This window comes from Phocoena phocoena, chromosome 19 (assembly GCF_963924675.1).
Source record: "Phocoena phocoena chromosome 19, mPhoPho1.1, whole genome shotgun sequence".
Lineage (NCBI taxonomy): Eukaryota > Metazoa > Chordata > Mammalia > Artiodactyla > Phocoenidae > Phocoena > Phocoena phocoena.
This window is the reverse complement of record NC_089237.1, coordinates 29,347,460-29,369,713: the sequence shown is the minus strand read 5'-3', so window position 1 is coordinate 29,369,713 and position 22,254 is coordinate 29,347,460.

The window sequence follows — 22,254 nt, the reverse complement described above, 5'->3', positions numbered from 1 at the left end:
GGAGTTTGTTACGTTTAATCAACACTGTGAAGTCTGTTCTACAGCAATTTAGCCAGTACATGGTGCATGGCCGAAACTCATTTAACTGAGTTAATTTCATAGCTTAGACTGAAAATACTCTTATCGCTAAGATATGTGTAGGTTATGTTAGGTAATTCTCAGCATCTCATTCCCCAAGTAGGCTGATCCCATAGGAAAATTCACCTTAAAAGTCACAAAAGAGTGAGTTCATGGAGATGAGAACCTGTAAAATTCTTAACCAAGATTAAAGCGGCCAACCCAGGACATTTTCAGAATTGAGCCAAATTCCCAGAGGGGGCGAGTCTGTTGTGGAAATGCCTTTTTGAGTCTCTGTGTGCTGATTGTGGAACGAGGGGCTGAGATGGGTGTGGTCCTGCCCAGCCACACGTTTAGCAGCAGACAGCTTCTGTAAGACAAAGAAGATTCTTAAAAATCGAATTTTGTTCCCGAAGGCTTCTTGCCCACATCTTTTGGTGCTTTCAGTAGCCTGGGAGATTAAGTTGTTCTCTCCACGTTACTAAAAAGCAGACTGAGGTTCAGAAGAAGTCTTTTCATTTCCGATCCCAGAGAAATAGTTCCTCTGGCTCCCAGGCCCCAGATCTCAATTAAAAAAATAAAAATAAAAATGCAACTTTCACATTCCTAAGCTGGCTTGCCAGCATAGAAATCATAGATTCCCCTCCCCATCCCTGCTGAAGGGATAACAAAATCATTTCTGTATTTTTATTAGCCCCTTGACTCAGGAAACGTCCTGGCTATTGATAATCCTTTCCATAAAAAGAAGACGGTATGGGGGGTTGGGGAGGACATGGGTAGGTGTGTAAAAACGGAGCGTGGTGACATAGAAACTGGACATGAGGTCCCCTAGAATTTTCAAGGGGCAGAGGAGACTGATGTGCCACTGTGACTGTGGGGATGGGGCCTTTGACTCTTACACAGATCAGAGCAGGCTCCAGTTAGACCCCGGTTCTGGTATTTTTTTCAATTACTATCCATTGAGCATCCAATGGGCGCATGGCACTGTACTTGGTGCCAGAGATCTGAGCAGAATGTTGCAACAGGGGAAGAAAACCCAACTCATTAGGCTTTCCCTTTGTGTCAACCAAAAGTACTTCTTATAACTTTAGCTTCATTCATGGCTTGTCTACCTACCGTCTATAGTATTGGAGAGACCACAGCTGAGCGATGGAGATGCATCAACTCAAGGCCTCAGTCAGTTCATTTCTTAATTTCCTCACCAAATTATTGACTCAGAGCATAACCAAAGACCTCATCCATTCACCCCTGGGAGGTTCGGGGAATTGGAGTTCAATGATAAAGCTAGGGTGGGGTGCAGGGTATAGGGAAGGGGAGAAGAAGTGAGAAAGGAAAAGGTATAAAACCTTTTATTTATACTGAGGTTCAGAAGAAGTTTTATACCTCAGCCAGCAGCTGCCTTCATTTTCAACCGAAGTCCAACCGGCAGACTCTAGTTCCATCTCCCCTGTACCTCCCTAGGTCATATGGCCTCGGCGGTCCTGGATTACACCCAGCCTGCCAGGCGGGATGTTAGTCTCGGGCTGCCGATGTCCACCGATCGTCAGCTGGGCCTGCCTGAGTGCTCCCCCGATTCCCTAGACAGCAGAGTAAATCTTTACTGGTGGATCAGTGTGTAAAAGAGAGGTGTCCCCTTGACAAAAAGATTTTCAAGTGGATATATAAGAAACAGTTGCTTGTGAAATATACTTTTGTAAATAATATTTAATTTTTTAAATAATATATTTGGTGCTGTTTTCTCAGATCCCCTGAGAGCACTTTTTATTTTCATTTTTAAATGCTGTGGTTTCCTCTGCATTTCTTGAAGTATATCTTAAGGGAAACAGTGATCACCAATATACTCTTAAAAAAGAAAAAAGAAAAAAAAAGATCTCCATCACTTTAGTCTGGACGGAGGCAATAAAGCAATGCCTCTCTGCATTTCTTCCCAATGGAACAGACTCTGCAGTACATTACCAAGTTGAGAATTGAAATATTTTCTTGCACCACTATTGGCTAGAAAAGAAAATAGATAAAATCAAATAAATTTAGTAACAAATTAGAGTGATTCCTCTTGTTGGAAGAATTTCCAACAGTTTGGAGTCTCGGAGTCTTGTTCTTACGTGTGTGTGTGTGTGTGTGTGTGTGTGTGTGTGTAAAGCACTTTGGATTGTGCCTCCTGTTTTCGTTTTTATTGGGGACACTACCTACAGTTTACACCTTGGGCACATAAGATTTTTCTTCTCTTTTTCTCTGGTGGTTTTGTTTCTGAGCGGACCAACAGCACAGCCCTCGAGGATTTTGTTTTCCTGAGCATGGAGCTGTTGCCTGTTTGCTCCTTTGTCTTTCTTTGTGTGCTCAACTTTTACAGACTGTAAAGGAAATCTGTTGTTGTGAAGATCGAGCAGAGTCAAAGCTGTGTTTCTCACTGAGATGTGAGTGTATTCATCATGAACCCAGGGCTCCAGCTGTTGTGGAAGCCACATCATGTTAAACATTAAACTGGTTTGGGTAGAAGGAACGTCAATAAAATAATACACATACCTTGGAGGTAAACACCTTTTTTTTTTTTTTTTTTTTTTTAAGGTCAGATTGCCTCAGGTTCAGTAAGAGGCCGGGAAATCAAATCTTGAACACAATCATCTTACATATTTTTAAAAAAGAGTCTGCTCAAATGAGAAAACATGCTAGTGGTCTAGTTCAAGGAAAGAGATATTTAATATTTAAAAATAAAATACAGTCGTGAAATTGGCCAGCAGTGAAAGGTAAAGCCAAGAAGAAACAAGCTGTTCTCATATTACCAAATTCTGTCTGTCCGTGTGTTTTCGTATAACATTTTGGTGAAAGTGAGAGTCAGTTCCCTTTTCCAACCTGCAGAGACTATCTTTCAATACAGACTCTATTTATGCTTGTGTTTACAAACTGTATTTGTTGGGTTTGGGTTTTGTTTTTCTTTTTTTTTTTTTTTTTAATTAAAAAAATTTTTTTTTCAGTGGCATTTTCAGGTCACTTTGCTTCAATAACAAAGATAATTATTTTCAAGTAATTTGTCTTCACCTTTTCCTGTATTTGTACATAGTGATTCAATATTAGAGAAAAGTGCATTGTTTCTGTCATATTTCCAATCTGTGTTGGTGCTCATTTGAGAAAATAAAGTTTTCAAATATTAATTCTTTGGAGGGCTCATCTGTCTTAATTGACCCATGTTTTATCTTGACATTTAACATTTAAAGTAACTGACAGACCTGTAGGTGGTCATCTGTCTAACCCTATTCACAGATCTGTCAACTGAGGCCCTGAGGGGTTATTTTCCCTAAGGACACTTGGCTGATTGATGAATACAAATCAGGTCTTCTGTTTATCTACAAACATTTCTCCTGGCTTTGGAGATCAGAAATGCAGAAATGTATCATTTCTGTCTACTAAGCCCCATATTCTTAGACTCTGCAAGCTTTTCTGTTAATACCAATTTTCTTTAGAGATAGAAATACATTAGGTGAAGGGGGAAAAAAGTAAAACAACAAAATAATGTCAAAAACAGGCAACATTATCTCTGAACGGTTGGCTAACAAAGGGAGATACATATTCACAGTTATAATATATGGAAAATCAAGTCTTCTCACTGACTGGACAAATATTAAACATCTATTAGGTTCTAGCCACTGAGTAAGGCAATTCAACCATCCTAACAAAGCAGCTGTTTTTTTCCCCAAGTGCCTTTCCTCTAGTCTCGTCCATATATACACACAACCTTGCATAGCCAGTCATTGTAAGTACAGTTTTAACAAGGCTAAACATATTTGCCTAGACATCATCAATTTATACTATATATATATATATATTTTTAATTTTATTTATTTATTTATTCATTTATTTTTGGCTGTGTTGGGTCTTCGTTTCCGTGCGTGGGCTTTCTCTAGTTGCGGCGAGCGGGGTCGCGGCCTCTCTTGTTGCGGAGCACAAGCTCCAGACGCGCAGGCTCAGAAGTTGTGGCTCACGGGCCCAGTTACTCCGCGGCATGTGGGATCCTCCCAGACCAGGGCTCGAACCCGTGTCCCCTGCATTGGCAGGCAGATTCTCAACCACTGCGCCACCAGGGAAGCCCTATACTATATTTTAAAGCACTTTTTCAAAAGCTTGCATCCATAACTTATAGCGTTCCCACCTTGTGCAGGCAACCAAAGTAGCAAAGAGGATATTAAAGCCACACAAGTGTATGTGTTTGTGAGTTTTCACATTGGTGATAATACTTGAAAAGCCTATTCCCTATAAAATAGGAAATACCTTCTCTACTTCCCTAGACTTTTTACTTACCTATTCTGGGCCCAGCTGCAGTTAACTTTTATTTGTCCTTGAGTGCATTATCTTATTCCTGTGACCTGTTTTGCTTCAATGCCTATGCCTGTTATCATTTCATTCTTGTTTGCCTTTGGCAGGCAGGGAGGAGAGAAAAGATAACATGTTCAGGAGACAACCAGTCTCAAACCAGCAGCCCTTGGATCCTCTCACCTTTCCAAGCTCTCATAGCCCACAGTGGCTGTCCAGGAGATCACGCTGGAAGAAAGGGAGGGGAGAGCAAAGATGCTCATGGAGTGCTTGGTTTGCGTGAGACCCTGTGTTGGGTACTTTGCTTCCGTGACCTCACGTAGGATCTTCACAATGAGGTACTTACTTCCTCGTATCATTCTAGGAGTCCTTCCCACCCTGTGGGAAAACAGTGACAAATGCTGATCATCCTCATTTTGTAGATGACAGAATTGAGGTTTGCTAGTGACAGGATCAGGAATCGTAGTCCGTGGGACTTCACAGCCCTATGTTCTTTGTTCTTTCCCTACACCATGTTCCAAATTTCAGCCTCTCTCTTCTCCAGCCTCTTTCTTTTTTTTTTTTTTTTTGGGCTGCGCCACGTAGCATGCAGGATTGAATGCAGACTAGGGATTGAACCCATGCCCCCTACAGTGGAAGCGTGGAGTCGTAACCACTGGACCGCCAGGGAATTCCTCTCTAGCCTTAATTCTAGTGTGGCTTCACAAGGCACTTTCCCAGTACTGATGAACCTATTTGCAGGGCGGGAAAAGAGACAGACGTAGAGAACAGACTTGTGGACCCGGGAGCGGGGAAGTGGGGGGGGATGAATTGAGAGAGTAGCATTGACATATATACGCTACCTTGTGTAAAGTAGATAGCTGGTGGGAAGCTGCTGTATAGCACAGGGAGCTCAGCTCTGTGCTCTCTGATGACCAGAGGGGTGGGATAGGAGGAGTGGGAGGGAGTCTCAAGAGAGAGGGGTTATATGTATACGTATAGCTGATTCACTTCGTTGTACAGCAGAAACTAACACAACATTGTATGTAAAGCAATTACACTCCAGAAAAAAAAAAAGACACTTTCCCAGTCTGCCCACCATGACTGCCTAATAAATAGGGTTCAGGGAATGCAAATTAGAAAATTAAACAAAGCCACAAAGGTCAATGCTACCTACAAAGTACTGTATATTCCACAGCTGAATATAAGCAGGGCTTTGTTGTTTTTTAATACTCGGTAATGGATTACATATGTAATCCTTGGCCCCTTGATTAATAGTAGGTACTTAATAAGTGCTTGGTGAACACTGAATTAATGTGGAGACTTAACAGGTTAAGAAAAAAGTCTCTTTAACATGCTAGTTTCCCTAAGAGAAGAGGTTAGCATTAAATATTACATAAAGTAAATGGTTACACCATGAGCAATCAGTTTACTAATTTGCATTTATTTATTCAGCAAGTACTTTGGGGGCATCTATTATGTGCCTAGTCTAGTCAGGAAACTAACCCCAGGGAGCAGAAAAGCAGGAGTACTAATTGTGCTGAGTGAGAACAAAGGATTATGCATGGCTTTCCCTACTGTTGGCCGAATATCTAGCCACATGGGCCACGACCCTCAGGCAGCTGTCTCCGGCAGAAGCAATTGCTCATAAATCCTTTAATCTGAACCCAATAATAGTGGACCAGAGCAGGGCACAGGGCAAGCCCTGGGATTAGAACACCTGGTTTCAAATACTGGTTTCCCTTAATAAAAAGGTAATCTATGGAAAGGGCTAGCCCAGTGCCCAGTAAAGAGTCAAAGATAATAAAATGATTGTTATCATTATGAATTGCTCAAGTCTGTTTTGCATTTGGAGTGGGGTAAAGAAGACTATTGTATTTTGCTCTTTATGTATATTTTTTGTTGAATTTCAAAACAATCCCAGGAAGCATCCCCATTTTACAGAGGAAGAAACTGAGGTTCAGAGAGCATAAATAACATGTCCACGGAAGAGCTGGGATTTTTTTTTTAACTCTGATTCTGAAGCCCACACCATATCTGTGTCCCCAGCCTGCTGTTCAGGAAAAACGAATAACTACCAAATAGGAAACTTTCTGGCAGATCTGACTAAGCACACACCCAAAATGTCATGGCTATTTTGCTCTCTCATATTTTATTCTTTTTTCATGAAATGGAAACCCTGGCTTTTCCACTGGAAGCCAAGAGCTTAGAACCGAGGAAGAGTTGTTGTATTATACCTTTATTTTACAGGATTTCATGGCTGTTGATTGCAGCACTATTATTTTTCATTTCTTTTGAGGGGAAAAAAAAGTGTTACTTTCAGTTGTTCAGACTGATTTAAAAGATAGAAACCCAAAAACTTACCCATGCAGAAGTGAGTAAAGTATCCTAACACATGGCATTTCTATGGGGCCATTGGGGATGATGCTCCAGGCCAGCTTGAACAAGCCAAGGATTAAAAGTTCATGTTGCAGGAAGATTCTTCTAATTCCCAAGTGATGTAGGATCATTTTTTTATGGGAGACAGAATGGCTAGAGAAGCTGAATTTTTCAAGGCATGAGCAAATTATTTGAAAACTATGACAGAACTAGCGAGTTATATTTACTTTGAATTAAAATCATGTTAATGATTTATCCCAAGCTCAGGTATTAGCAAGGTCAGATAGAAAGAAGGTTACTTTGGAGTTGGACAGATGGGGATTTGAAGCCTGACTGCATGCTTATCCATTGATCACTCTGAGGAAGTCACTGCAATTCTCAGGACTAGTTTCCGTCATTTGTAAATTGGGGGTACCAGCAACGATGCATAAGTTACTGTGAGGACCAAATAACAGCTATAAAGGGCCCAGCACATTGCCCAGACCAAATAGGGCTTAACATGTGTCACTTGTCCTTTTTTATTTGCTGAGTGATTGGAACTCACTGTTATGGGCACTACTAGCACATAGGATATTTAGGATCCAGTAGTCATCCCTCCACAAAGGAGGCTGACACCCAGGGAGGTTAAGAAACCAGCACTTGGTCACGGGCCTGGTAAGTATCCAGAACTGGAACTGAAACCCAGGGCACTTAGGCAATCAGGTGAGTGGTCCCTGCACCATGCTGCTTTTATTTTATTGCTTTTATTTTGAGAGAAGAGTGTGTACTTTTATGGGAAAGAAAAAAAAAAAAAAGTAAGGGTGTCAGCTAGAAAAACATCCTTGCATTTTAGGATCCTGTTTGAAATGCTTGTAGTAACCATCCTTGGGTCGTCTTCAATAAAGCAAAATTTGCTCATTATCCTTACACCCTGGACTGATGTGCTAGCAACTTGTGGGAGAAGCAGGATGTTCTCAGATGAGCTCACCTCCCTAGCCTCCCTGGACTGCCTGCCTCCGATTCTGAGCCACTTCTCCAAAGCGCGGCCACACAAGCACAGCAACCAAGCAGCTGAATCGGGGATGTTTTATTTATGGCTTTAATAATGAAGTCTCTTGGGAAAGCTTTGGTTTCCCGTTCCCAGAAGCAAAAATTCATCTACAGAATGTTCTTGAAATTTATTACTGTTTATGTTTGTGTGTGTGTCTACCATAGTCTTTGAGCCACCTTAGTAGTGTTTAAAACATCCCTTCACAAAAGAAGGATAATTTGAGCTGATGCTCATTGGGCTGGTATGTTCTGAACCAAGCCAGCGCAGTGTCAGAAATTGAGAATAGAGGTTGATCACGCTGCTGATGACACAGTCCTATATTGAACATGGTATTTATTACCAAAACTGCCATGAGTCCAACAGGGGCTTGTTTTAGCTTTGTCCAGTTCCCAGACCCTTATTTCCACGGCCATTGGAAGAATAGCACCCACATCTCCTGGAGGCACTCAGGCTTGAAGTCGTTTCCATGGTGATGAGACATACCCAGGGCTCAGGTTTCATTTCGTGTATATATCTCAACAATATTATAAAGAAATAGTACCAGGGAGAATGTCAGCCACATGAGGGAGGCAGGTTGAGGAAAGGGAAAGCCCTGGCTATAGGAGGGAGCTCTGGGAGTTTCTGCCTAACCAGGGGGAGTTGGGTAGTCATCTTGCAAAGAAAAGGTCAGAGTTACCACTGACATAACTGGTTTGGACCTGTTGTGTCCAATGTATCAGTTATTTCATCCTGCCTTGGGTAGAGCTAGATTCTGCCTGAGGGAGACTTAACCTGAAAAAGCAGATAAGGCAGGCAGAACTCAACAGGGGAATTCCTGGAGAGATCTTTTCTGCCTGTGGGCGTGAGACTACCAGGCACTTGGGGATTAAAAAGCAGGCTTCCAGGCTTTAGTTAGCTGTGTGACCTTGGATAGGTTGGTTACCTTTTGAGGCTCAGCTGACTCATCTGTAAAAGAGGGTTCTTGCAAGGACTAAGTGAGATGATGTGCATTAAGTGCCTGGCACCCCAGAGCTGAAGAAATGTTGGTTATTGTCGCTTAAACAGTGGTAAAGGCAAAGCACGGATGTGTGCTATTCAAAGCGGAAAAATGCATGTGCACCAAGTCAAATGACAAGGATTATTAGTAGGCTGGTTTATAATTATCCTTTTTCTTTGCATGCACTTTCTGAACATGTTTTATTTTATATTTCTTTATTTCTGTATATTTGGCAAATATTAAATATCCCCAAGGACAATAACTTACCCATTCTTTCAACAAGTCTTTTGTTTCTTTTATAAATTTATTTATTTTATTTTTGGCTGTGTTGGGTCTTGGTTGCTGCGTGCGGGCTTTCTCTAGTTGCGGCGAGCGGGGGCTACTCTTCGCTGCGGTGTGCGGGCTTCTCATCGCGGTGGCTTCTCTTGTTGTGGAGCACAGGCTCTAGGCGCACGGGCTTCAGTAGCTGTGGCACATGGGCTCAGTAGTTGTGGCACACGAGCTTAGTTGCTCTGCGGCATGTGAGATCTTCCCGGGCCAGGGCTCGAACCTGTGTCCCCCTGCATTAGCAGGCAGATTCTCAACCACTGCGCCACCAGGAGAGCCCCCCAGCAAGTCTTTTTGAGCCAGGCATTGTGCTAGGGATAACTAGACTAGGTCCCTGCCCTCAGGGAGTTCCATCAATCTCTTCAGCGAGTGCTTGTGTAACAGGGGAGAGAGAGGTTGCCCAGTAAAGAAAAGCTCGGAGTTACCACAGCAGTTACTGGCTTGGACTAGAAAGTATAGTTCTAGAAAGGCGTCATAGCAGCCCCTTGCTGCCTGTCTCCCACTGGGTCCTTGTAGCACTTGACTCAGGCCTCTTCAATGGCCCTTACCAAGTTTATTGTCTATCTCCTTCCTTAGGACTCCTTCCTGGGCAGGGACCCAGACTCTTTATAGCCGAGCAGTGAATGTTTAATGAACAAATAATCGTGGGGAGTTCCCTGGTGGCCTAGTGGTTAGGATTCCGGGCTTTCACAGCCATGGCCCAGGTTCAATACCTGATGGGGGAACTGAGGTCCCGCAAGCCGCGTGGCCAAAAAAAAAATATTGTGTGGATGTAAGGGATGGTCAGCCAGCCAACAAAAGTATTATTCCTTTCAATCCCAACCCAAAAGGAAACATGATATTTATTGAACGTACGTGGAGGAAAGGAAAGATTGCTTCACCTTTTACCTTCCTTCCACTGGAAACAATAAGGTAAGTGAGAGTTTACTTTTTATTTATTTATTTTCGGCCGTGCCGCACAGCTTGCAGGATCTTTGTTCCCAGATCAGGAATTGAACCCAGGCCCTCGGCAGTGAAAGCATGGAGTCCTTACCACTGGACCGCCAGGGAATTCCTGAGAAAAGTTTAGAAGACAGGAAAGGTAACTAAAGTGGGCATGTTTGTTTGTTTTGCGATACGCGGGCCTCTCACCGTTGTGGCCTCTCCCGTAGCGGAGCACAGTCTCCGGACGCGCAGGCTCAGCGGCCATGGCTCACGGGCCCAGCCGCTCCGCGGCATGTGGGATCCTCCGGGACTGGGGCACGAACCCGTGTCCCCTGCATTGGCAGGCGGACTCTCAACCACTACGCCACCCGGGAAGCCCTAAAGTGGGCATGTTTTACATCTCCTGGTGGGAGTGAAGGTTCTTAAATGGTTTCATTCAGTCTAACCAACTACAAGTGGTGGGGAGCGTGGGGTGGCGGGCAGTCACTCATGTAATAGCAAGGCAGGAGGATTTCTCCACCTGGGGTAGGCCGGACAGAGTCTTGGGGGAACAAACATGGGTTATTTCAGCTGTCTGGTCAGAGGGTGATGAGCAGTCTGCTGCCCAAGGAAAGTCCTCACCAGTATGGCCTGGATCCAACAAGTTGTGGTTCCCTATCACTCAGTCATAGGCTGGGAAGCTGGTGAACAGGGACTCTAATCCTTCTTGTGGGTCCCATTAAGTTCAGCCTCTACATCTCCAGGCCCCGCTAATCATTTCCTCTTCCTCTCTCTTCCCTATCTCTCAGGGTCTAGGGAATCCCTTTCAAGTGAAGGTCAGAAGTGAGGAAATCTTGCTTTCATTTATGGTGTTTTCTCCCACATACCTTGTTCTTGCCTAAAGTCCTTTTTTCTTACCCTTGATGACCTAGGATTTTGAAACTCGAAACTCAAAAGCTAAAGAAATACAAATATTTTTTCAAATCAGATGTAATTTACAGACAGCAAAATTTACTTTGTTAGGTATACAGTTCTATGAGTTTTGACAAATGTGTACAGTCATATAACTAATCATCACCACAATCAAGATAGAGAATATTTCCATCACCTCAAAAAGTTCCTTCATGTCCCTCTTCTAATGAACCCACTTCTCCCATCCCCAGCCCCTGACAACCACTGATCTGTTTTCTGTTCCTATAGTTCTGCCTTTTCCAGAAGGCCATGTAATAAGTAGCCTTCTGAATCTGGCTTCTTTCCTAATGCTTTAACATAATACTTTAGAGGTTCATCCGCACTATTGCATGTATCTGTAAGTCATTCCTTTTTATTGCTTAATAGTATTTCATTCTATGGATATACCACAGTATTTTCACCAGTTGATGAACATTTGTGTTGTGTCCAGTTTCTGGCTGTTATGAAAAAGCTGCTATTAACATCTGTGGACAGGTTTTGTTATGTATTTTGTATATATTTTCACTTTTCTTGGGTAAATGCTTAGCTGTAAGATTGTTAGGTCATATGGCAAGTGGATGTTTAAATTTAGAAGAAACCATCAAACTTTTTCCAAAGGGGCTGTGCCATTTTGCATTCCCGCCAGCAGTGCGTGAGAGGTCTGGTTGCTCCACATCTGTGTCAGTACTCAGAATTGTCTGTCTGTTTGTTTATGTTTCAATTTAGTCGTTTTGATAGATGTGGATACTCCTTTTTTTTTTCTTTCTGATTTCTACTGACACGTTTCTCCTTTGGGATAAATGTGCAGAAAATCCTATCTGACCAAATAAAGCCAAGAGGAAATTTAAGAGTAAATTTACATAATAAGCAAAAATATATTTTGCTTCATAAGAAAACACAAAGATAAGAATGAAAAAATGAAGATGTGAGGAGCAGGTGTTGGGAAGAGGGACTGAGGTATGGGGTCTCATAACCTTTCCAGTATGGCTCTTTTTTGTTACCCATCTAGGTAGGACACATACCTTTGGCCAAATTTTCTGATTAATCCATTTGGAAAAATTCACTTCTGCTCTCAGCATAGATTATAAAACCCACCACTTTTTGTTAACTCCTGTTTTCCACCTTAAGTCTCCTTTAAACCAGAAATGCCAGCTCTCACAGAAAGATGGGTGGGACAATGGCATTGCTAAAATAGCCACATGGAAAATGATTATAAAAGATTACACATGCAAAGGAAGACCTCACCCTTGACCCAAAATTATGTTATTTTTTAGTTCTTTAGAAAGTGATTTGACATGAAGAGTCTTTGAATCCTTCTGAGGACTCATCTTGTTCTTTTCCTTGTCACTCCTCATTCACTTCATTGGCACACACATTTTCAGGATAATCTTGCAATTTATATCTCGGCCATTTAGTTCCAGGCTCCATTGAGACTATTATGGCCTCTGAAAGAGGCTGTTTGCATCGAGATCCAGAAAACTCAGGTCTGAAATAGAGACTACAACCCCCTCCTTATGCATGAAAATTGAAAGGAAGGCATTTCTTCCAGCTGTATTTGGGACACACACCAGGGGCTTTGTTTATCCATGGTTGCACCTCTGTGCAGCCAGCAAAAGGAACAAAACACCCCACATCCTACCCTGACAGTCTATGTCCCACTTCCTTTCATCCAAGGAGAAGTTGCTGCTTGTATCCAAAGCTGCTTACACCTATCACCTCTCTTTTACCAAATGCAAGGGACAACAAGGGGGCAGAGGGGTGGGAATTTTGAAGAATTCAGGTAATCTGCTGACTGGTTGGCGAGGCTTATTTTTGGTTTCTAGGTAATAAATCATGGCTTACAAGCAGAAGGCTACTCCTGGCTTCAGCCATCATCTGCAACCATACTCCCCAAGGCCCTGTACCCAGGGTGACCCAATACTTTGGCAAATGGAGAGCATGCAGAAACAGTGTTCATGTTTGAGAACCAGACTCTAGACATTTGGTTCAAAAAGTGCTGGTGACACAATGGGGTCAAGCGATGCTGTCAGGAAGATAGCTGCTAATAATAGCTCATATGTATTGAGCACTTGCTCTGTGCCAGCCACCAGACGCTCCACATGGTCTTTTTTTTTTTGGCCATGCCACACGGCTTATGGGATTTTACTTCCCTGACTAGGGATCGAACCTGGGGCCCAGGCAGTGAGAGTGCTGAGTCCTAACCACTGGACCGACAGGGAATTCCCATGTTCTTTTTTAAAAATAATGAATTAATGGCTGTGTTGGGTCTTTGTTTCTGTGCGAGGGCTTTCTCTAGTTGCAGCAAGTGGGGGCCACTCTTCATTGCCGTGCACGGGCCTCTCACTATCGCAGCGTCTCTTGTTGTAGAGCACAGGCTCCGGATGCGCAGGCTCAGTAGTTGTGGCTCATGGGCCTAGTTGCTCCGCAGCATGTGGGATCCTCCCAGACCAGGGCTCGAACCTATATCCCCTGCATTGGCAGGCAGATTCTCAACTACTGCGCCACCATGGAAGCCCACCTGTTCTTTATTTTTTTTAGCCCTCTCATTAGCCCTATGATAGGTCCTATTGATATTATTAACTCAGTTTTACTGAGGCTTAGTGAGAGAGTGACTTTTACCTAAGGGCCCATAGCAGATGGTAGAGCCAAGTTAAAAGCCGGTAATGTGAGGGACTTTCCTGGTGGTCCGGTGGGTAAGGCTCTGCACTCCCAATGCATGGGGCCCGGGTTCTGAAGCCCTGGTTGGGGAGCTAGATCCTGCAGGCATGCCGCGACTAAGACCCAGTGCAGCCAAAACAAATAAATAAATATTTTTTAAAAATGTTAAAACCAGGGCTTCCCTGGTGGCGCAGTGATTGAGACTCCGCCTGCCGATGCAGGGGACACGGGCTTGTGCCCCGGTCCGGGAAGATCCTACATGCCACAGAGCGGCTGGGCCCGTGAGCCATGGCCGCTGAGCCTGCGCGTCCGGACCCTGTGCTCCGCAACGGGAGAGGCCACAACAGTGAGAGGCCCGCGTACTGCAAAAAAAAAAAATTAAAACCAGGTGATGTGAGTCTTCATTCTTAACGACTACTAAATTCTATCTCAACTAGAGCCCCATTGCAGCAAAAATCCACAGGTAGATAAGTCTAACAATGGGAAAATGTGAAGACCAAAATTTCCCAGATTTTGAATTCTACTTCGAAAATCAATTCATTTCAACAAGTCATTCATTTATTCATTTAACAAAGATTTATGAACATGTACAGATGCTGGGCATACAATAGTAACAAGATAACTATGGTTCCCTCCCTCATGGACCTTACAATCTTAAAGAGAAAGAGTTTGTAGAGAGACAATTACAGTAAAAAATGATGTATTTTATCAGAGCTATGAAGGCACAATGCCAAAGGGAAGGAAGAGGTGCCTACATCTGATTGTGAGAGTGAGGAAAAGCAGCTGAGTCTCAAAGAATAAAGAGAAATCACGCAATAGACAAAGTGTGTATTTGTGTGTGTGCCTGCACACATGTGTGCACAGGTGCTCGTGCATATGGGGTGGGGTACTGCACAGAGGGGAAAAGGAAGCATAGTATTCATACCTGAGAGCAGGTGTTTGGTGTGCCTGGAACACAGGGTTCAAGGGAAACAGCAGGAGAGGAGGATGAGGCTGCACAAGGTCAGGACCAGGTCTTTGAAGGGCCTTATAAGGGCCTTTAACTCACAGGCAACAAGAAGCCATTACAGGATTTTGAGCAGAAGCATGACATAGTCAGATGGGTATCAAGGGAATTCCCTGGTGCTCTAGTGGTTAGGACTCTGCGCTTTCACTGCTGTGGGCCCAGGTTCAATCCCTGGTTGGGGAACTAAGATCCAGCAAGTCAAATGGTGCGGCCAAAAAAAAAAAGGATGGGTATCAAATTCCAGCTTGGTCAGTTATGGAAGGAGGCATGGGGGCAGGGAGATAATTTAGGACGATGGGGCAATTTCGAAGACAAGAAAAGATAAAATGCCTAACCTGGGGCAGTGCCCCTGGGGACGGGGAGGAGGGGACAACGGGAGTATGATTAAGGAGACAGAATCCCTGGAGTTGAGGACTGTTTCACCATGAGGTAATGTAATGGTTAACTGCATGTGGCTCCAGACTGCACTGGTTGCGTACACTTCATAGCAATGTGACTTGGCCAAGGTATTAATACTTAAACCCATCTGCCTCGGTCTTCTCATCTGTAACATGAGGACACAATAGTACTTACAGCAAAGGGTTGTGGCTAACAACAGATGAGATCCATGCATCGAGAACAGCGTCTGGCACAGTAAGTGCTCAACAAATTTTCTGTATACGTCATTTTAGTATGAGAAGGGGAGGAATCTAGGCTGGGTCCCGGGTTCCTGACCTGGGTCACTGTCAATGTCAACTAGGTGCAGGCTACTCTCCCTGAGAAGGTTGTGATCTAATAGAGCACCTACTGAAAAAACATTGTGAAACTGTTCCTCATAGGCCACAACTAAGATTTGATGTACTTGTTGAGCCACGGAAGTAATAAGTGACACTCCTGAGTAGCTCCAGGTTCTGGGCTGCCTGACTCATAGCAAGATTATCTGCCTTTGTTCTCAGAAGATATTTTTCAAATATCAAAAATATTTCATGTGATCGAAATGCTCTTAAAGTAATCCCAGGTCACTGAAAAAAGTACTAGGTACTAGGAAATGCTCCCTGAAAAGATAATTTCTTCAAATATCTAAGTTTAAAAAAAATTTAACAAAGCTTTCTAGAACTTTCTATGTCTCCCCTGCACACACACACCCCCCCCCCAGGTGAATTCTATCTCCTCTGAATTCCTGGGAGTAACTTTAGTGGGAATTTATGCTTGGCTCTTCTATTTTTTCCTTTCAGGAGTAGATCTGAATCTACTCCTTCCAGTTTGAATCTCTTACTTTCAGAGAGACACTATGGTAGAAATGATTTTCAGCATGTGGTGTTGCCTTCTAGCCATCCATCTATCCATCCGTCCTTGGATCCATCCACCCACCCACCCACCCAGACCCTTTGACTGTGTGGTACACTGGTGAAGAGCCTAGAGTTTGGAGCCAGAAACACCACTATTAAACTTTACCACTTAGTACTTACGAGACCTTGAGACTGTCATGTGACCTCTCTGAACCCAACTCCTTGTTTGTAAAATGAGGATACAAACAAGTATTTCCTCGCATTTGTCTTGTGAGAATTAAATGAGAATGACTATTAAGCATGAAGCACAGCACGGGGCATGGACTACACGCTCAGTCATTGGTATGTGTTTGCCTTTATTATTCTGCAAACCAGACGTTGTGCCAGTCACTGAGCACACAGCAGTGAACAAGAGAGTTAGGGGCCCGGCCTTCACGGAATGTATAGTCTAGAAGAGGAGAAAGGCATGGAATTAGTCATTTCTCCCAAACAAACCCATCTCATTAAACAGTACTACTATTCTCCCAGTTTATTAGGTTCAAAATCTAGGAGTCATCTTTGGTTCCTATCAACCCCCCTTCCCCCTCCCCGCACACCCAGCCCCCATATCTAACCCATAGCTAAGTCCTGTTAGCTGTACCCTCAAAAGATATCTCAAATCTGGCCAGTTTTTACCATCTCCTCTTGCCTGGACTCATGGCAACGACCTCCCTAACTGGTCTCCTTACTTTCATTCATGCACCTTATAGCACATTTCCAAGAATAGCCACAGGGATCTTTTCAAAGCTTAAATCAGGGACTTCCCTGGTGGTGCAGTGCTTAAGAATCTGCCTGCAAATGCAAGGGACACGGGTTCGGGCCCTGGTCCGGGAAGATCCCACGTGTTGCGGAGTGACTGAGCCTGTGTGCCACAACTACTAAGCCTGTGCTCTAGAGCCTGCAAGCCACAACTACTGAGCCCATGTGCCACTACTGAAGCCCGCGCACCTAGAGCCTGTGCTCCACAAAATGAGAAGCCACTGCAACGAGAAGCCCGCGCACCGCAAGGAAGAGTAGCCCCCGCTCGCCGCAGCTAGAGAAAGCCTGTGCACAGCAATGAAGACCCAACGCAGCCAAAAAAAAAAAAAAATCAAAGCATAAATCAGATGTTGCCGGTCCTCTGCTTAAAACCCTGCAGTTAGAATAAAATTCAACCTTCAAGGCCCTACTTGCTCTCATACCCGCGGTCGCGCTACCACAGCCACCTGGACAATCATTCTGTGCCTTGAAGCATGAAGCTCTTCCCATCCTCCTATGCTTGCCTCCTCCTCACCCACCAGGCCTCTGCTCAGATGGCATCTCCTCAAAGGGGCGTCTCTGACCACTGCACCTCATTACCCCCACCCCCATCACTCTATCCTCTTACCTTGTTTTATTTTCTTGATATCACTTCTCTTTTTTTCTGTCTCTTTCTCCCTCTCGCCCTTCCTTCCTCCCTTCCTTCCTTCCTCTTTCTCCCTCCCTCTTTTAAAAATCTCTACATACAACTGGTCTCCATGCGGGACAGGACTTTGTCTTCTTGCCTCCATATCCACGTGCCTTGAATAGTACTCGGCACATAGTAACTGCTCCATAAATATTTTCTGAATTAATGATTGAAGGACTGAGTGAATAGTAAAGTCTGTGTGATCACAAGAACAGTATGGCTGGGGCAGCGTGGTAACGCCTGCTCAACTATGTACTGGAAAAGACTTCCATCTGTCTCAACTGAAATTCAGTCCTGCCTGATAGCAAGAACTTGGACTAGAATTTTCTTAGGATTCCTTCCAATCTGAGATTCTGGGATCCATGCCTTTTACTGTGTCCTGAAGTGTCCTCCTTTCACCTGGTTCTTAGCAATACTCGTATTAAAGAGCTGCTGTGGCCAAATGGTTGGTGAAATGGAGACCTGGCCACCATTCTTGAAAGAGCCATGGATCACCTTCCTAAAAGAGGCACTGCCAAAACTCTACTGAGGTTATTTTATAGCTGATATCATAACAAAGGCTCCCGTTTGTGGTGCACTACTACATTTCATCCACCTTGCCTCCCTCTTGGCTAATTCTTACATCCAGTCTGCAGAGTAAGCAATTTCTCCCTCTTCATCTTGCATATAAGGAACCTGAGGCCCAGAGAAGACCCCCGACTTGCCCCAGAGCTGGTTAGAGTGGGGAGCTGGGGGGCTTCCCCGGTCCAGTGGGTAAGACTCCGTGCTCCCAAGGCAGGGGGCCTGGGTTCGATCCCTGGTCAGGGAACTGGATCCCGCATGCATGCTGCAACTAAGAGTCCACATGCTGCAACTAAAAGATCCCACATATTGCAAGGAATATCCCGTGTGCTGCAACTAAGACCTGGGGCAGACAAAATAAATATAAAAAATATATATATATTAAAAAAAATAGTGGGGAGCTGGGATTCAAATCCACGTCTGTCTGGCTCTGATATTTGGGCTGGTTCCCCAACAGTCTAGAGCAGGGGTCCCCAACCCCCGGGCCGCAGACCAGTAAGGGTCTGTAGCCTGTTAGGAACAAGGCCGCACAGCAGGAGGTGAGTGGCATGCCAGCAAGCAAAGATTCACCTGCCGCTCTCCACAGCTCCCCACCGCTCCCCATCGCTCCCCACCACTCCCCACCGCTCCCCACCGCTCCCCATCGCTCCCCACCACTCCCCACTGCTCCCCATCGCTCCCCATCGCTCGCATTACTGCCTGAACAATTGCACTCCCCCATCCGTGAAAAAATTATCTTCTACGAAACCGGTTCCTGGTGCCAGAAAGGTTGGGGACCGCTGGTCTAGAGGGCCAACTCCTTAATGTAGGTGGTAGATGGCACTGATGTCAACCTAGCTGATACTAATTTAGGAAAACAATCCTGAGATAAAGAGTTGGAGAAAGAAGATTCTGTAATTAGCCTGCTGGCCCAGCAGGAATGATGAGTTTTATCTACTGCAGGTCAGAACTATTTGGCTTCTGGAGATTCAAGGACAGGCCTGTGGGGACCAAAGAGAAAACTGTTTTCAAAGACAGTGAGCCCATGATGGGCTCCTCTGGGCTGTGCCAGTGGTGGGCAATGTCCTCACCGTAATGAGAACCTGTCAGGTGAGAGGAACAAGGAAGGGTTTGTAGGGAAACATGTGTGCCAGGAAGGCCCTGGACAGAGGACAAATGGGAGCTGGGGTGCAGGAGAGAGAAGAGAAGTAGATATGCCCACAGTATCTACTTCTTTTGTAGTCCCCTTCCTTCTCCCAGGACGTTCTTCACTGCATCCCTGGCTGAGGTACCCTTTTGTTCTTATAGTCTTTCATTAGGAGAGAAGGGAATTAGCTGAGCAGTGAGGGGGGAACTCCATAGACAATTGCCACCGAAATCCCATCAAGTTTTTAAATGTCACCTCCTCAGAGTGGCCTCCCTTGACCTTCTCCTCTAACTAAGACACCCCTCACCCCCAGCATCATTCTATTTTTTTTTTTTTTTTTTTTTTTTGTGCCGAGCTGAGCAGCTTGTGGGATCTTAGTTCCCTGACCAGGGATTGAACCTGGGCCCTCGGCAGTGAAAGCCTGGAGTCCTAACCACTGGACCACCAGGGAACTCCCCCCACTATCATTCTCTATTACTGCACCCGAGCGCTTCTCTTACCACCATTTCTCACAAATGGAATTACATACTTACTAATTTTCACATTTCTGTGTCTAATTCTCCCCCTAGGGCAAAGACCATCATTTTTTTTATTCACCAGTGTGTGTTCAGAACCAGAACGGGGCTGGTGTGAGGGAAATGTTCAAAAACTATTTGTTGCATGAGCGAAGGAATGAATGGTGTCTGGATGGCTGATCCTCAGACGCGTGGTCTCTGTGGCACGGAAATAAATCACAGTGTGTTCATTCCCCTCAACGTCTGCGTATGAGTAAAATCATGTTAGGGTGATACCAAGGATAGGTCCAAAGGGGAAGTCGGGACCACTCCCCGAGAGGTGTCTGAGGAAGTCCTACCCCTTTGCCTACTGAGCTGCAGGGCATTGGGCGCTGCTTTTTTTTCTTTGCGGTACGCGGGCCTCTCACTGTTGTGGCCTCTCCCGTTGCGGGGCACAGGCTCCGGACGCGCAGGCTCAGCCGCCATGGCTCACGGGCCCAGCCGCTCCGCGGCACGTGGGATCCTCCCGGACCGGGGGCACGAACCCGTGTCCCCTGCATCGGCAGGCGGACTCTCAACCACTGCGCCACCAGGGAAGCCCTGGGGACTGCTTTTATGGAAACGAGCCTAAGTAGTCAACTCAGCCCTGGTCTCTCCTCCCCACACCAGCCCCCGCTCAGTGCCCAGCGCGGGGCAGGTCATGCTGGGGCTTGCCCCTTTGTGCTGCCAGGAGCTCCCGCCAGCTCCTATCAGATATATGCCGGCTGTTGGCAAGCGAGAAGGAAGCGAGCTTCTGCAAGAACAAAGTCTGTCGCCCTCCTAGACTGCAAGTAGTAGCTGAGGGAAGCCAGCTGGTACTGGGTTAAGGGGACCATTATTTGCCATCTTATAAGCAGGTGTTTGAGGGTCAGATTATTTCTCAGCAGGTTGAAAAACGGGGCAGGCATGATGTTTTGTTTCTCCTTTGGCCTTCCCGAGAGCAGGGTTCGCCCATGACGTCTGATTGACCTGGTTCTTTTAAGGGGGACCTTGAAATGTAGCGGAGCATACAGACCCTACACTGTGCCTACCCATTCTTCCCAGTACCATCCTTTGTTTATCAACTGTGAGACCTCTGATAAATGTCATGAGAGAAGATAAATGGAGCCAGGAGACTCCTCACTATGGCCTCGGCAAGATGCATCACAGTCCAGATTGGGCCTCTCTTGGGGACTTCTAAATGGTAGGAATCTAAGGAAGGGAAACAAAGTTCTGCTTGTTCTTATGGGCTTTCATATCAGAGATGTTTCCATCGTGGGTCTGCACATTTAGAGATGATGGTCATTTTTTTCCCCACTAGTGTGAGGGGCTTAGATGACCTTGATTTGCCCTCACATTTTATTTTCTTTTAATTTAAAAAAATTATTTTATTTTATTTATTTATTGTTGGCTGCATTGGGTCTTCGTTGCTGTGCACGGGCTTTTCTCTAGTTGCGGCAAGCAGGGGCTACTCTTCGTTGCCGTGTGCGGGTTTCTCATTGCAGTGGCCTCTTGTTGCGGAGCACAGTCTCTAGGCGCGTGGGCTTCAGTAGTTGTGGCATGCGGGCTCAGTAGTTGTGGCTTGCAGGCTCTAGAGCGCAGGCTCAGTAGTTGTGGCGCACGGGCTTAGTTGCTCCGCGGCATGTGGGATCTTCTCGGACCAGGGCTTGAACCCATGTACCCTGCATTGGCAGGTGGATTCCCAACCACTGCGCCGCCAGGGAAGCCCCACATTTTATTTTCTGGAAATAAAGTTAAGACTGTTTATTGATCACCTACTATATTCCAGGCACTGTACTAGGCATATTTTCCAAAGTTGTCTCACTTCACTGGTATAAAACCATTTCAGGATAGATTATTATTTCTTTTATATACATGAGAAGATGGAGGTTCAGAAAAATAAAATAAATTTACTAAGCCCCTCAGCTGAGAGACTGAGTCATAATTTGTACTCAGGTTGCCCGGCTCCTAAATTTGTGTGTTCTTCCCATCCAGGACCCATGAAGAACAAGAATGCTGGAAAAAATTACAGGGTAACACAAATACATTACTCATCAGTATGAATCTAACACTAAAGATTGTTTAGCTGTTTGCTTTTACTGGGGAGTGACAGAGGAGGGGTAGGAAGGGGGCATTTTTCTTTTGCTGGGGTTCAGTCGGCTCTCGGCACCCTGTCCTGTCCAGACAACCCGAGCCTCTCTAAGTAGGCCACCTTGCTACTGTAGTGTCAGAGAAAAGGTGACTTCTGTAGGGACTAATGTTAACTTGGCCCAAACTTCCATCCAAGGTAGCTGAAGGATCTGCGTCACTGGATAAGAACCACACTTGTTCAGTCCAGGAATATCTGCCCAGGAATATCTGTGGGCATAAAAGCTCCAATAAAATGAAAGTTAGCCTGTATTATTTTCTCCTGCCCTAAACCAGAGGCACCTCAGCAAGACAGAAACCCCAAAGCAGTGTCTTGTCTCGGAGACCAGTGACTTAGTCGCCTGGACCTCCATCCTTCTGCAGAAGACAAGCCTCTTCCTCTGCCGTCTGGGATGGAGCCTGAGCTCACCCAGCCCTCGGCAGCCCAGCTCCAGGAAGTTTGCTGCTTCCTTATCTGAGATGTATTATTAAACTGTAATCATACTGTGAGAGGAGCCAGCCAAAGCAGTGGCTATTAATAGGGAGGTGAAGAAAGCTGACTCAGGAGGAAGCTGACTTAGACTGGAGGGGCGAGCCTGGCCACCTTGGCCTACAATCCTTGGC